The sequence below is a fragment of the Arachis hypogaea genome, chromosome 5 (assembly GCF_003086295.3).
Source record: "Arachis hypogaea cultivar Tifrunner chromosome 5, arahy.Tifrunner.gnm2.J5K5, whole genome shotgun sequence".
In the NCBI taxonomy this organism is placed as follows: Eukaryota; Viridiplantae; Streptophyta; class Magnoliopsida; order Fabales; family Fabaceae; genus Arachis; species Arachis hypogaea.
In genome coordinates, this window is record NC_092040.1 from 78,131,930 (window position 1) to 78,148,162 (window position 16,233).

Sequence of the window (16,233 nt, forward strand, 5' to 3'; positions counted from 1 at the left end):
AAGTCACCCTCAGAAATCCCAGCGTTAAACGCCGGAACTGGCACCCAAATGGGAGTTAAACGCCCAAACTGGCATAAAAGTTGGCGTTTAACTCCAGGAAGAGTCTCTACACGAAAATGCTTCATTGCTCAGCCCAAGCACACACCAAGTGGGCCCGGAAGTGGATTTTTATGTCATTTACTCATCTCTGTACACCCTAGGCTACTAGTTTTCTATAAGTAGGACCTTTTACTATTGTACAGAGGGACTTTGGTAGCTATCTTCATTTTTATGCTATCTTAGATCATTGGGAGGCTGGCCATTCGGCCATGCCTAGACCTTATACTTATGTATTTTCAACGGTGGAGCTTCTACACACCATAGATTAAGGTGTGGAGCTCTGCTGTACCTCGAGTATTAATGCAATTACTATTGTTCTTCCATTCAATTCAGCTTGTTCTTGTTCTAAGATATCACTTATTCTTCAACTTGATGAATGTGATGATCCGTGACACTCATCATCATTCTCACCCATGAACAAGGTGACTGACAACCATTCTTGTTCTACAAGCGATCAAGGCTCTAGTGAATATCTCTTGGATTCCTGATTGCACGATGCATGGTTGATCGCCTGACAACCGAGTGCTCGTTTGACAAACGAGCCAACCATTCCGTGAGATCAGAGTCTTCGTGGTATAGGCAAGAACTGATGGCAGCATTCAAGAGAATCCGGAAGGTCTAACCTTGTCTGTGGTATTCTGAGTAGGATTCAATGATTGAATGACTGTGACGTGCTTCAAACTCCTGAAGGCGGGGCGTTAGTGACAGACGCAAAAGAATCACTGGATTCTATTCCGGCCTGATTGAGAACCGACAGATGAATTCCGCTATGCTGTGACAGAGCATATGCAATCGCTTTCACTGAGAGGATGGGAGGTAGCCATTGACAACGGTGAAACCCTACACAAGCTTGCCATGGAAAGGAATAAGAAGGATTGGATGAAGACAGTAGGAAAGCAGAGAGACGGAAGGGAAGGCATCTTCATGCGCTTATCTGAAGTTCCTACCAATGAATTACATAAGTATCTCTATCTTTACCTTTTTGTTATTTTCGTTCATCACCATTACCATTTGAGTTTGCCTGACTAAGATTTACAAGATGACCATAGCTTGCTTCAATACTAACAATCTCCGTGGGATCGACCCTTACTCGCGTAAGGTTTATTACTTGGACGACCCAGTGCACTTGCTGGTTAGTTGTGCAAAGTTGTGTAATGCCATGGTATTGAGCTACCAAGTTTTTGGGGCTCATGACCGGGGATTATGAGAGTTGTGAAAAAGTATTGTTCACAATTTCGCGCACCAAGTTTTTGGCGCCGTTGCCGGGGATTGTTCAAAGTTTTGAGCAAGCTTTTGGTAACATCAGTGCCAAGATCCGGCAACAACACCAAGTTTTTGGCGTTATTGCCAGGGATTGTTCAAGTTTGGACAACTGACGGTTCATCTTGTTGCTTAGATTAGGTATTTATTTTTTTTCGAAATTCTTGAAGATGAATTCTAGAGTTTCATGATGATTTGTTGAAGTCTGGCTGGCTGAGAAGCCATGTCTAATCTCATTGGACCGAGGTTTCAACTTATCATCACAAGAGCTTGTTGATTTTTATCAATCTTGCTTTTGGAGCAGTGAACTGCTAAGGCTTGGCTGGCCTCTGGCCATGTCTAGTGTTTTGGACCGAAGCTTTCTTTGAAAGCTTGGCTGGCTGTGAAGCCATGTCTAATTCCTGGACCGGAGTCTTAGACTAGCATTGCACTGATTCCTGGAATTCTCATTAAGAATTTTGATACCTTTCTCCACTTAATTTTCGAAAAACACAAAAAAAAAATCAAAAAAATCATAAAATCCAAAAATTTCTTGTTTGAGTCTAGTGTCTCATCTTAAGTTTGGTGTCAATTGCATGCATTCATTCATATGTTTTAAGAATCTTCAAGTAATTCTTGATGATTTCTTACTCTGATCTTTGAATTCTTTTGACTTGAGTGTTTATGTGTCTCATTTGCATTTTCATTTTGTTAGTCAGTAGTATACAAACTGCTAAGTTTGGTGTCTTGCATGCATTGTTATTTGATTCTTGTTGCATTTTGATTTTTCCTTATTATTAAAAATCCAAAAATATTTTTAATTTGTGTCTTCTCAAGTCAATAATACAGAGAATTGAAGATTCAGAACATACAGCAGAGGAATTGCACAGAAAAAGCTGGGCGTTCAAAACGCCCAGTGAAGAAGGACAGACTGGCGTTTAAACGCCAGCCAGGATACCTGGTTGGGCGTTTAACGCCCAAAAGGGTAGTATTTTGGGCGTTAAACGCCAGAATGTGCACCATTCTGGGCGTTTAACGCCAGGATGGCTAGAGGGGGAAGATTTTGTTTTCAAATCAAATTTTTTTTTAGTTTTCAAAATCTTTTCAAAATCAAATCTTTTTCAAATCATTTTTTTTCAATCAAATCTTTTTCAAAATCAATTTCTTTCCATTTTTAAAGATACTTACTATCAATTAATGATTTGATTCAACATTTCAAGTATGTTACCTTTTCTGTTGAGAAAGGTTTAATGTTTGAATCATATCTTTTCTTGTTAGTCAAGTTTTTAATTTTCAAATCAAATCTTTTTAAAATGTTTTTCAAATCATATCTTCTCAATCACATTTTTTTTAATCAATCATATCTTCTTAACCACATCTTTTTCAAAATAGTTTTCAATCAAATCTTTTTGATTTCTAATTTCAAAATCTTTTTCAAAAATCACTTGATTTCTTTTCCATTTTCATTTTCGAAAATTAAGTAATGTTTTTCAAAAATGTTTTCAAAATTTTTCACTTAATTTTCGAAAATTACTTCCCTCCTTCTCACATCCTTCTATTAATGGACTAACACTATTCCTTAATGCAAAATTCGAACTCCATCTTCTCTGATAAGTTCGAATTTTCTAATTCTGTCTTCTACTCTTCTTTTCCTCTGACACCTAAAGGAATCTCTATACTGTGACATAGAGGATTCCACATTTTCTTGTTCTCTTCTCTTTCTTATGAGCAGGAGCAAAGACAAAGGCATTCTTGTTGAGGCTGATCCTGAACCTGAAAGGACCTTGAAGAGAAAGCTCAGAGAAGCCAAAGCACAACTCTCTTTAGAGCACCTGACCGAATTCTTCAAAGAAGAAGAACTCATGGCAGCCGAAAACAACAACAATGCCAACAATGCAAGGAAGGTGCTGGGTGACTTTACTGCACCTACTCCCGACTTCTATGGGAGAAGCATCTCTATCCCTGCCATTGGAGCAAACAACTTTGAGCTTAAGCCTCAATTAGTTTCTCTAATGCAACAGAATTGCAAGTTCCATGGACTTCCATTGGAAGATCCTCATCAGTTTTTAGCTGAATTCTTGCAAATCTGTGACACTGTTAAGACTAATGGGGTTGACCCTGAGGTCTACAGACTTATGCTATTCCCTTTTGCTGTAAGAGACAGAGCTAGAACATGGTTGGACTCTCAACCTAAAGAAAGCCTGGACTCTTGGGAAAAGCTAGTCAATGCCTTCTTGGCAAAGTTCTTTCCACCTCAAAAATTGAGTAAGCTTAGAGTGGAAGTCCAAACCTTCAGACAGAAGGAAGGAGAATCCCTCTATGAAGCTTGGGAAAGATACAAACAATTAATCAGAAAGTGTCCTTCTGACATGCTTTCTGAATGGAGCATCATAGGTATTTTCTATGATGGTCTCTCTGAACTGTCCAAGATGTCTTTGGATAGCTCTGCTGGAGGCTCTCTTCATTTGAAGAAGACGCCTGCAGAAGCTCAAGAACTGATTGAAATGGTTGCAAATAACCAATTCATGTACACTTCTGAAAGAAATCCTGTGAACAATGGGACTAGTCAGAAGAAAGGAGTTCTTGAGATTGACACTCTGAATGCCATATTGGCTCAGAACAAAATATTGACTCAACAAGTCAATATGATTTCTCAAAGTCTGTCTGGAATGCAAAATGCACCAAGCAGTACTAAGGAAGCTTCATCTGAGGAAGAAGCTTATGATCCTGAGAACCCTTCAATAGAAGAGGTGAATTACATGGGAGAACCCTATGGAAACACCTATAATCCTTCATGGAGGAATCATCCAAATCTTTCATGGAAGGATCAACAGAGACCTCAACAAGGTTTCAATAACAATAATGGTGGAAGAAACAGGTTTAGCAATAGCAAGCCTTTTCCATCATCTTCTCAGCAACAGACAGAGAGTTCTAAGCAGAATACCTCTGACTTAGCAACCATGGTCTCTGATCTGATCAAAACCACTCAAAGTTTCATGACTGAAACAAGGTCCTCCATTAGAAATTTGGAAGGACAAGTGGGTCAGCTGAGTAAGAAAATTACTGAGCTCCCTCCTAGTACTCTCCCAAGCAATACAGAAGAAAATCCAAAAAGAGAGTGCAAGGCCATCAACATGGCTGAATTCTGGGAGGAAGAAGAGGCAGTGAACGCCACTGAGGAAGACCTCACTGGACGTCCACTGGCCTCCAGTGAGTTCCCCAATGAGGAACCATGGGAATCTGAGGCTCAAAATGAGACCATAGAGATTCCATTGGACTTACTTCTGCCAATCATGAGCTCTGATGAGTATTCTTCCTCTGAAGAGGATGAGTATGTCACTGAAGAGCAAGTTGCTAAATACCTTGGAGCAATCATGAAGCTAAATGACAAGTTATTTGGAAATGAGACTTGGGAGGATGAACCCCCTTTGCTCACCAAGGAACTGGATGACTTGTCTAGGCAGACACTGCCTCAAAAGAGGCAAGATCCTGGGAAGTTCTCTATACCTTGTACCATAGGCACCATGACCTTCAAGAAGGCCTTGTGTGACTTAGGGTCAAGTGTAAACCTCATGCCCCTCTCTGTAATGGAGAAGTTAGGGATCTTTGAGGTGCAAGCTGCAAAAATCTCACTAGAGATGGCAGACAACTCAAGAAAACAAGCCTATGGAATTGTAGAGGATGTTCTGGTTAAAGTTGAAGACCATTACATCCCTACTGATTTCATAGTCCTAGAGACTGGGAAGTGCATGGATGAATCCATCATCCTTGGCAGACCCTTCCTAGCCACAGCAAAGGCTGTGATTGATGTTGATAGAGGAGAGTTGATCATTCAAGTGAATGAAGAAGCCTTGGTGTTTAAGGCCCAAGGGTATCCCTCTGTCATCATGGAGAGGAAGCATGAAGAGCTTCTCTCAAAACAGAGCCAAACAGAGCCCCCACAGTCAAACTCTAAGTTTGGTGTTGGGAGGCCACAACCAAACTCTAAGTTTGGTGTTGAACCCCCACATTCAAACTCTAAGTTTGGTGTTGGGAGGTTCCAACACGGTTCTGAGTATCTGTGAGGCTCCATGAGAGTCCTCTGTCAAGCTAATGACAATAAAGAAGCGCTTGTTGGGAGGCAACCCAATGTTTTATAATTAACTATTTTATTTTGTTATTTTATGTCTTTTGTAGGTTGATGATCATAAGAAGTCACAAAATCAATTGAAAAAGCAAAAACAGAATGAAAAACAGGAAGAAAAATAGCACACCCTGGAGGAAGAACTCACTGGCGTTTAAACGCCAGTGAGGCTAGCAGTTGGGCGTTTAACGCCCAGTCTGGCACCATTCTGGGCGTTTAACGCCAGAAAGGGGCACCAGACTGGCGTTAAACGCCAGAGAAGGGCAAGAACCTGGCGTTAAACGCCAGAAATGGGCACCAGCCCGGCGTTTAATGCCAGAATTGGCTCAAAACGTGATTTTGAATGCCATTTGGTGCAGGGATGACTTTTCCTTGACACCTTAGGATCTGTGGACCCCACAGGATCCCCACCTACCCTACCACTCTCTCTCTTCTTCACCAATCACCTCAACACCTCTTCCCCAAAAACTCCACCTACCCCACCATTCAAATTCAAACCACTTTCCCACCCAAACCCACCCTCAAATGGCCGAACATCCCTCTCCCCCTCTCCTATATAAACCCTCCTTCACTCCTTCATTTTCACACCTCCTAAACACCATTTCTCTCCCCTTTGGCCGAATACAAAGCCATTCCCTTTCTCCTCATTTCTTCTTCTTCTACTCTCTTCTTTCTTCTTTTGCTCGAGGACGAGCAAACATTTTAAGTTTGGTGTGGTAAAAGCATTGCTTTTTGTTTTTCCATAACCATTTATGGCATCCAAGGCCGGAGAAACCTCTAGAAAGAGGAAAGGGAAGGCAAAAGCTTCCACCTCCGAGTCATGGGAGATGGAGAGATTCATCTCAAGGGTGCATCAAGACCATTTCTATGAAGTTGTGGCCTTGAAGAAGGTGATCCCCGAGGTCCCTTTTTCACTCAAAAAGAGTGAATATCCGGAGATCCGACATGAGATCCGAAGAAGAGGTTGGGAAGTCCTTACCAACCCCATTCAACAAGTCGGAATCTTGATGGTTCAAGAGTTCTATGCCAATGCATGGATCACCAAGAACCATGACCAAAGTGTGAACCCAAATCCAAAGAATTATCTTACTATGGTTCGGGGGAAATACTTGGATTTTAGTCCGGAAAGTGTGAGGGTGGCGTTCAACTTGCCTATGATGCAAGGAGATGAACATCCTTACACTAGAAGGGTCAACTTTGATCAAAGGTTGGACCAAGTCCTCACAGTCATATGTGAAGAGGGCGCCCAATGGAAGAGAGATTCAAGAGGAAAGCCGGTTCAATTAAGAAGGCATGACCTCAAGCCCGTGGCTAGAGGATGGTTAGAGTTTATACAACGCTCAATCATTCCCACTAGCAACCGGTCCGAAGTTACCATAGACCGGGCTATCATGATCCATAGCATCATGATTGGAGAAGAAATAGAGGTTCATGAGGTTATAGCCCAAGAACTCTATAAGGTGGCGGACAAGTCCTCTACCTTGGCAAGGTTAGCCTTTCCTCATCTCATTTGTCACCTCTGTTATTCAGTTGGAGTTGACATAGAGGGAGACATCCCCATTGATGAGGACAAGCCCATCACTAAGAAGAGGATGGAGCACACAAGAGATCCCACTCATCATGAGATCCCTGAGATTCCTCAAGGGATGCACTTTCCTCCACAAAACTATTGGGAGCAATTAAACACCTCCCTAGGAGAGTTGAGTTCCAACATGGGACAACTAAGGGTGGAGCATCAAGAACACTCCATCATCCTTCATGAGATTAGAGAAGATCAAAGAATCATGAGGGAGGAGCAACAAAGACAAGGAAGAGACATTAAGGAGCTCAAGCACTCCATAGGATCTTCAAGAGGAAGAAAGAGCCGCCATCACTAAGGTGGACCCGTTCCTTAATTTCCTTGTTCTTTATTCTTCTGTTTTTCGAATTTTATGCTTATGTTTATCCATGTTTGTGTCTTGTGATCATTAGTGTCTTAGTGTCTATGCCTTAAAGTTATGAATGCCCTATGAATCCATCACCTCTCTTAAATAAAAATGTGCTTAATTGAAAAAGAAAGAATTGCATGAATTTTGAATTTTATAACAGTTTAATTATTTTGATGTGGTGGCAATATTTTTGCTTTCTGAATGTATGCTTAAACAGTGCATATGTATCTTGAATTTGTGGTTCATGAATGTTGGCTCTTGAAAGAATGATGAAAAAGGAGACATGTTTCTGAGGATCTGAAAAATCATTAAAATGATTCTTGAAGCAAGAAAAAAGCAAAAAAAAAAAAAAAATTCGAAAAAAAAAGAAAAGAGAGAAAAGAAAGAAAAATAAAGTTGTGATCCAAGGCAATAAGAGTGTGCTTAAGAACCCTGGACACCTCTAATTGGGGACTCTAGCAAAGCTGAGTCACAATCTGAAAAGGTTCACCCAATTATGTGTCTGTGGCATGTATGTATCCGGTGGTAATACTGGAAGACAGAGTGCTTTGGGCCACAGCCAAGACTCAATAAGTAGCTTTGTTCAAGAATCATCATACTTTACTAAGAGAATCATTAACACTATCTGGATTCTAAGTTCCTAAAGAAGCCAATCATTCTGAATTTCAAAGGATAGAGTGAGATGCCAAGACTGTTCAGAGGCAAAAAGCTAAAAGCCCCGCTCATCTAATTAATACTGATCTTCATAGATGTTTTTGGAATTCATTGCATATTCTCTTCTTTTTATCTTAATTGATTTTCAGTTGCTTGAGGACAAGCAACAATTTAAGTTTGGTGTTGTGATGAGCAGATAATTTGTATGCTTTTTGGCATTGTTTTTAGTATGTTTTTGATATGATATAGTTAGTTTTTAGTATATTTTTATTAGTTTTTAGTTAAAATTCACTTTTCTGGACTTTACTATGAGTTTGTGTGTTTTTCTGTGATTTCAGGTATTTTCTGGCTGAAATTGAGGGTCCTGAGCAAAAATCTGATTCCGAGACCAAAAAGGACTGCAGATGCTGTTGGATTCTGACCTCCCTGCACTCAAAGTGGATTTTCTAGAGCTACAGAAGCCCAATTGGCGCGTTCTTAACGGCGTTGGAAAGTAGACATCCTGGGCTTTCCAGCAATATATGATAGTCCATACTTTGCCCAAGATTTGATGGCCCAAACCGGCGTTCAAAGTCACCCACAGAAATCCCAGCGTTAAACGCCGGAACTGGCACCCAAATGGGAGTTAAACGCCCAAACTGGCATAAAAGCTGGCGTTTAACTCCAGGAAGAGTCTCTACACGAAAATGCTTCATTGCTCAGCCCAAGCACACACCAAGTGGGCCCGGAAGTGGATTTTTATGTCATTTACTCATCTCTGTACACCCTAGGCTACTAGTTTTCTATAAGTAGGACCTTTTACTATTGTACAGAGGGACTTTGGTAGCTATCTTCATTTTTATGCTATCTTAGATCATTGGGAGGCTGGCCATTCGGCCATGCCTAGACCTTATACTTATGTATTTTCAATGGTGGAGCTTCTACACACCATAGATTAAGGTGTGGAGCTCTGCTGTACCTCGAGTATTAATGCAATTACTATTGTTCTTCCATTCAATTCCGCTTGTTCTTGTTCTAAGATATCACTTATTCTTCAACTTGATGAATGTGATGATCCGTGACACTCATCATCATTCTCACCCATGAACAAGGTGACTGACAACCATTCTTGTTCTACAAGCGATCAAGGCTCTAGTGAATATCTCTTGGATTCCTGATTGCACGATGCATGGTTGATCGCCTGACAACCGAGTGCTCGTCTGACAAACGAGCCAACCATTCCGTGAGATCAGAGTCTTCGTGGTATAGGCAAGAACTGATGGCAGCATTCAAGAGAATCCGGAAGGTCTAACCTTGTCTGTGGTATTCTGAGTAGGATTCAATGATTGAATGACTGTGACGTGCTTCAAACTCCTGAAGACGGGGCGTTAGTGACAGACGCAAAAGAATCACTGGATTCTATTCCGGCCTGATTGAGAACCGATAGATGAATTCCGCTATGCTGTGACAGAGCATATGCAATCGCTTTCACTGAGAGGATGGGAGGTAGCCATTGACAACGGTGAAACCCTACACAAGCTTGCCATGGAAAGGAATAAGAAGGATTGGATGAAGACAGTAGGAAAGCAGAGAGACGGAAGGGAAGGCATCTTCATGCGCTTATCTGAAGTTCCTACCAATGAATTACATAAGTATCTCTATCTTTACCTTTTTGTTATTTTCGTTCATCACCATTACCATTTGAGTTTGCCTGACTAAGATTTACAAGATGACCATAGCTTGCTTTAATACTAACAATCTCCGTGGGATCGACCCTTACTCGCGTAAGGTTTATTACTTGGACGACCCAGTGCACTTGCTGGTTAGTTGTGCGAAGTTGTGTAATGCCATGGTATTGAGCTACCAAGTTTTTGGGGCTCATGACCGGGGATTATGAGAGTTGTGAAAAAGTATTGTTCACAATTTCGCGCACCACCAAGCAACTGAAAATCAAAGTAGGATAAAAAGAAGAGAATATACTATAGACTCCAAAATATCAAGGAAACTTAGCTCCAATTAGATGAGCGGGACTAGTAGCTTTTTGCTTCCGAACAGTTTTGGCATCTCACTTTATCCTTTGAAGTTCAGAATGATTGGCATCTATAGGAACTCAGAACTCAGATAGTGTTATTGATTCTCTTAGTTAAGTATAATGATTCTTGAACATAGCTAGTGTATGAGTCTTGGCTGTGGCCCAAAGCACTCTGTTTTCCAGTATTACCACCGGATACATACATGCCACAGACACATAATTGGGTGAACCTTTTCAGATTGTGACTCAGCTTTGCTAGAGTCCCCAATTAGAGGTGTCCAGGGTTCTTAAGCACACTCTTTTTGCCTTGGATCACAACTTTATTTCTTTCTTTTTTCTTTCTTTTTCTTTTTCTTTCTTTCTTTTTTTTTTGAAATTTTTTTTGTATTCACTGCTTTTTCTTGCTTCAAGAATCAATCTGATGATTTTTTTAGATCCTCAATAACAGTTCTCTTTTTCCTTCATTCTTTCAAGAGCCAACAATTTTAACATTCTCAAAACAACAAATTCAAAAGACATATGCACTGTTCAAGCATTCATTCAAAAAACAAAAAGTATTGTCACCACATCAAACTAATTCAACTAGTTTCAAGGATAAATTCGAAATCCTGTACTTCTTGTTCTTTTGTGATTAAAGCATTTTTCATTTAAGAGAGGTGATGGATTCATAGGACATTCATAGCTTTAAGATATGAATTTTTAAATTTTATTAATTATGAATTATGAACAAGACTTAAAAATAGATATAAGATATAACTAAAATAGAAAACAAAAAAACAAAAAATTAAATAGGCTCCTAATGATAGAGGTTTTCACAGAGTTAGGACTCAACAACCTTGATTTTGAGAAGTGGATGCTCCCTCAAATTGAGGGGAGAATTTTTGGCGTTTCAGTTCTTGAAGTTCACGCCCCTGCTTCTCTTGTTCCTTCAGCAATTTGCAGAGCATGCAGTTCTGGTTCTGCTGTTCTTCCTTAAGTTGCTCCATAGTTTCTTGTAACTTGGTGATAGATGCTTCTAGGCTGGCCCAGTAGCCAATTTCAGGAAATTCAGGGAGGAACTCCTGCGCCCTCCTTTTGATAGAGTTGTCTTGCACTTGTCCTTCCATTGACTTCTTGGTAATTGGATGTTCAATGGGTATGAATTCATCTACTCCCATCTTTACCACAGCCTCTTTACAGAGCAAGGAGATCAAGCTTGGATAAGCCAATTTGGCTTTAGTGGAATTCTTATTTGCAATTGTGTAGATCTCACAAGCAATCACATGATGAACCTCCACTTCTTTTCCAAGCATAATGCAATGAATCATCACTGCTCTCTTGATAGTGACCTCAGAGCGGTTGCTAGTGGGCAGTATGGAACGCCCAATAAAGTCTAGCCAACCTCTTGCAATTGGTTTGAGGTCTCCCCTCTTGAGTTGGTTTGGGACACCCTTTGAATTGGTTATCCATTTAGTTCCAGGGAGGCATATGTCCTCTAGAACTTGATCCAACCCTTTATCTGCTCTCACCATTCTCCTATTAAAGGAATCAGGATCATCCTGCAGTTGAGGCAATTTGAAGATTTCTCTTATTTTGTCCAGATGGAAGTACATAACTTTCCCTCTGACCATGGTTCTGTAAGTATGGTAAGCAGTTCCAGTCATTCTCTGCTTATCTGTTAACCACAGATTTGAGTAGAATTCCTGAACCATATTCCTTCCAACCTTTATCTCAGGATTGGTTAGAACTTCCCATCCTCTGTTTCGAATTTGCTCTTGGATCCCCGGATATTCATCTTCTTTTAGATCAAATTTAACTTCCGGGATAACTGACCTCAGACCCATTATTTTGTGATAATGGTCTTCATGTTCTTTGGTTAAGAACTTCTCTTGATTCCAAAAATTCTTTGGATTATTCTCTTTCTTTCCTCTTAAATTGGTTTGTTTTCCCTTAGGAGCCATGATCTTGATGAATCTTGGCTTAGAGGTTTGCTTGTCCTCAAGCAAAAGAAAGGAAAGAAGAGGGAGAGGAGAAGAGCAAATTCGAATGGTTTGGGGGAATGAGGAGGCCGAACGTGTTTTTAAAGGGGGGAAGGAGATTTCGAAAAAAATTGAAAGGAGATTTGAGAAGATATGGAGACAATTTGAGAGAAGGGTGAGTTTTTTTTTTGAATAAGATTTGGGATTGATTTGAGAGAGATTTGAAGAATGATTTTGATTTTTGAAGATTTGAAAGTGAATGATGAAAGGTTGAGATGTGTTTATGTAGAAAAGTATGGGTAAGAAAAGGAAAGTTTGAAAAAAAATTTGATCGGAAAGCAAAATCTTAGTCCCCCACCTTTCTGGCGTTAAACGCCCAGAATGGCATCCATTCTGGCATTTAACGCCCATTTGCTGCCCATTGTGGGCGTTTAATGCCCAGCCAGGTGCCCTGGCTGGCGTTAAATGCCAGAATTCCCTTTATCACTGGGCGTTTTGCTAAACGCCCAGGATGCTGCACACCTGGCGTAAAACGCCCAGAATGGTGCCCATTCTGGCGTTTAACGCCCAAAGTACCCCTTACTGGCGTTTTTTCGCCAGTAAGCTCTTTTTCTCTGCTTTTTGCACTGAATCCTTCTGTAACTCTGTGAATTCCTTCATTTTTGATACTTGCCTTTGCAAAAACAAAACATATAACCTGCTAATGACTGGGTTGCCTCCCAGCAAGCGCTTCTTTATTGTCTTTAGCTGGACCTTTACTGAGAATCACTCAAGTCTCAGTTTTGAGCATTCATGCTCAAAATTGCCTTCAAGATAGTGCTTGATTCTCTGTCCATTAACAATGAACTTTTTGTCAGAATCAATATCCTGAAGCTCAACATATCCATATGGTGACACTCCTGTAATCACATACGGACCCCTCCACCGGGATTTAAGTTTTCCTGGAAACAATCTGAGCCTAGAGTTGAAGAGCAGAACTTTTTGTCCTGGCTCAAAGACTCTGGATGACAACTTCTTGTCATGCCACTTCTTTGCCTTTTCCTTATAAATCTTTGCATTTTCAAAGGCACTGAGTCTAAATTCATCTAGCTCATTTAGCTGGAGTAATCTCTTTTCACCGGCTAACTTAGCATCCAGGTTTAGGAATCTGGTTGCCCAGCAGGCTTTATGTTCCAGTTCCACGGGCAAATGACAGGCCTTGCCATACACAAGTTGGTATGGTGAGGTTCCTATTGGGGTCTTAAATGCTGTTCTGTATGCCCACAGAGCATCATCCAAGATCCTTGCCCAATCCTTTCTTCGGGCCATCACAGTCCGTTCTAGGATTCTCTTTAGCTCTCTGTTAGAGACTTCAGCTTGCCCATTTGTCTGTGGATGATACGGGGTAGCCACTTTGTGGCTAATTCCATATCGGACCATAGCAGAGTACAGCTGTTTATTGCAGAAATGAGTGCCCCCATCACTGATTATGACTCTGGGAACACCAAATCTACTGAAGATGTGTTTCTAGAGGAATTTTAGCACGGTCTTAGTATCATTAGTGGGTGTGGCAATTGCTTCTACCCACTTAGATACATAGTCCACTGCCACCAGAATGTAAGTGTTTGAGTATGATGGTGGGAATGGACCCATAAAGTCAATTCCCCATACGTCAAACAACTCAATCTCTAAGATCCCTTGTTGAGGCATGGCGTATCCATGAGGTAAGTTACCAACTCTTTGGTAGCTGTCACAGTTACGCACAAACTCTCGGGCATCTCTATAGAGAGTAGGCCAGTAGAAGCCACATTGGAGGACCTTAGTGGCTGTTCGCTCACTTCCAAAATGTCCCCCATACTGTGATCCATGGCAATGCCATAGGATCCTCTGTGCTTCTTCTCTGGGTACACATCTGCGGATCATTCCGTCTGCACATCTCTTAAAGAGATATGGCTCATCCCATAAGTAGTACTTGGCATCTGAAATTAATTTCTTTCTTTGCACTCTGCTGTACTCTTGGGGTATGAACCTCACAGCTTTATAATTTGCAATATCTGCGAACCATGGAGCTTCCTGAATGGCAAAGAGTAAAAGAATGACAAGTAAAAGGTTAGTTGAATGACAAGTAAAATAAAATAATAATAACTGTAAAATAAACTCTTGGCAAAGAACATAAATTCTACTCTAATATCCTTCCAAGCATTTCATCAAACACTTGGAAGGTACAAAAGAAAAGCATAGTAAATCACAACAAGAATGAATTCTAACAACAATTGAATACAAAGAATTAACAATAACAATCAAGGAAATCACAACTATCATGAATTACCTCAAATTGCATTATTAAAAGAAAATAAAGAGAACAGGAGTATCTCAATTACAAAACCTAGAAACAAAATAAGAGAAATTACAACAAGAGAATAGGGATAGAAAGAAGAACCAAAGTGTAGAAATCACCAATTGAAGGTAGAAGTAGAAGGAGACTTGAATTAAACCTAGAAATATGAGATCCTAATCTAACCCTAATTCCTAATCCTAGAGAGAAGTGAGAGCTTCTCTCTCTAAAACTAACTAATCCTAATCCTATTGAGTGTGTAAGATACAATGAAGGAAAGATGCCTTCCCCTTCAATTTTGTGTTCTCTTGATCCTTCTCTAATAGAATTCCAGCACCAAATGGGTCCGGAAACCCTCCAAAATCACCAGGCACGATTTGCACTAAAAGAATCACCACTTGCATGCTTCCTTCCTTGCTCCTTTGATCCATTCCAAGCCTATTTCATCCTAAGATTACTAGCAAACACATCAAGGAACCTTATGGAATCAAGAGAGAATTAAAATTATTAAATTAAAGGCCTAGAAAGCATGTTTTTACAATTAAGCACAAATAAGAGAGAGATCACAAAATCATGCTAATTCATTGGCTACATGTGAGAAAAGGTTAGTAAAATACTCTAAATTCAACACAAGATAAACCCTAAAAATGGGGTTTATCAACCTCCCCACACTTAAATCTTAGCATGTCCTCATGCTAAAATAAGAAGGAAACAAGGGGCATGATCTTTATTAAATGCAACTAAACTATATGAACCTATCTAAATGCAACTACCTAAAGTGAATGAAAATGCTTGGTCAAAATAAATCAATTCCCAAGAAAACATGTGTAAGCACAAGAGCTAGAGCGATAGGAACCAAGTCCAAACGACAATTGCATTGGATTATCAAAAGAATTATAAACTTGCAAAAATATAGGTGACAAGGGTGAACACATGTAATTGGGCTATGGAACCCTCACCGGATGTGTATCTGCTCTTTTCACTCAAGTGGTTAAGGGTTAATTCACTCAATTCTCTCCTAATCATGTTTTTCCAAGATTTGATCTTCTTCTAACAATCAACACTTAATCCATGCATGCATACATTCATCATGAGGTCTTTCATAGGTTGTAATGGGGTTAGAGTTAAGGTAGGATCATATATGGCTAGTGGACTAGGAATTGAATTTTTGATTTGCTTAAGCTTTCCCACCTAACCTATATAATGACCCATACAATTAAGTGCTAATCTAACTACCCATTCCTCACTTTTTTACATACTCATGCATTTTCTTTTGATTACCACATATGCATTGATTTTATTTGAACTTTACTTTGGGGCTTTTTGTCCCCTTTTATTGCTTTTCTTTTCCTTTCTTTTTCTACATATATTTTTTTCTTTCTTTTCTTTTTTTTTTCCTTTATTTTTTTCTTTTGTTTTTCCCATTTTTCTTTTTCTTCAAACTATATACAGGAACACCAATGCATAAGGTCTTTACATTTAATCAATACGCGAGTATGTACCCAATTCCTAAATATAAAATACAAACACACCCCTTTATCCCAACCAATGTTCCCTATCCTCACTAAACTTGAAAATAAGCACTCTCACTTGCCTAAGCTAATCAATGATCCAAATAGGACATTTATTATTTTTTCGCTTTGGGGCTTGTAATGTGATAAATTGAGAAACAAATGGGTTAAGCGTAGGCTCAAAATTGGCTAACAAAGGTTGATAAAAGGAAAGATTATTTAGGTAAGTGAGCTAATGAATTAATTGTCTCAATCATATAAATGCATGAATACAAGGAGTAAATGGACATATAGAATCAAGCAAACCAAGGATCACAGTCATAGAAAGAGAATAATTGCATACAAGAAGGGAAAATAGGTGGTTATAAAAGGTAACCACATCAATAGGCTCAAGTC

General features: G+C 39.8%; 1 non-coding gene across 1 annotated transcript; it reads right to left on the reverse strand.

The window, feature by feature from the left end:
- Positions 1-3,605: 3,605 nt before the first annotated feature.
- Positions 3,606-3,713, reverse strand: LOC112804538 (small nucleolar RNA R71). The gene has a single exon (XR_003203150.1). It is a non-coding gene; the product is annotated as a small nucleolar RNA R71 (small nucleolar RNA).
- Between the last annotated feature and the right edge of the window lie 12,520 nt (positions 3,714-16,233).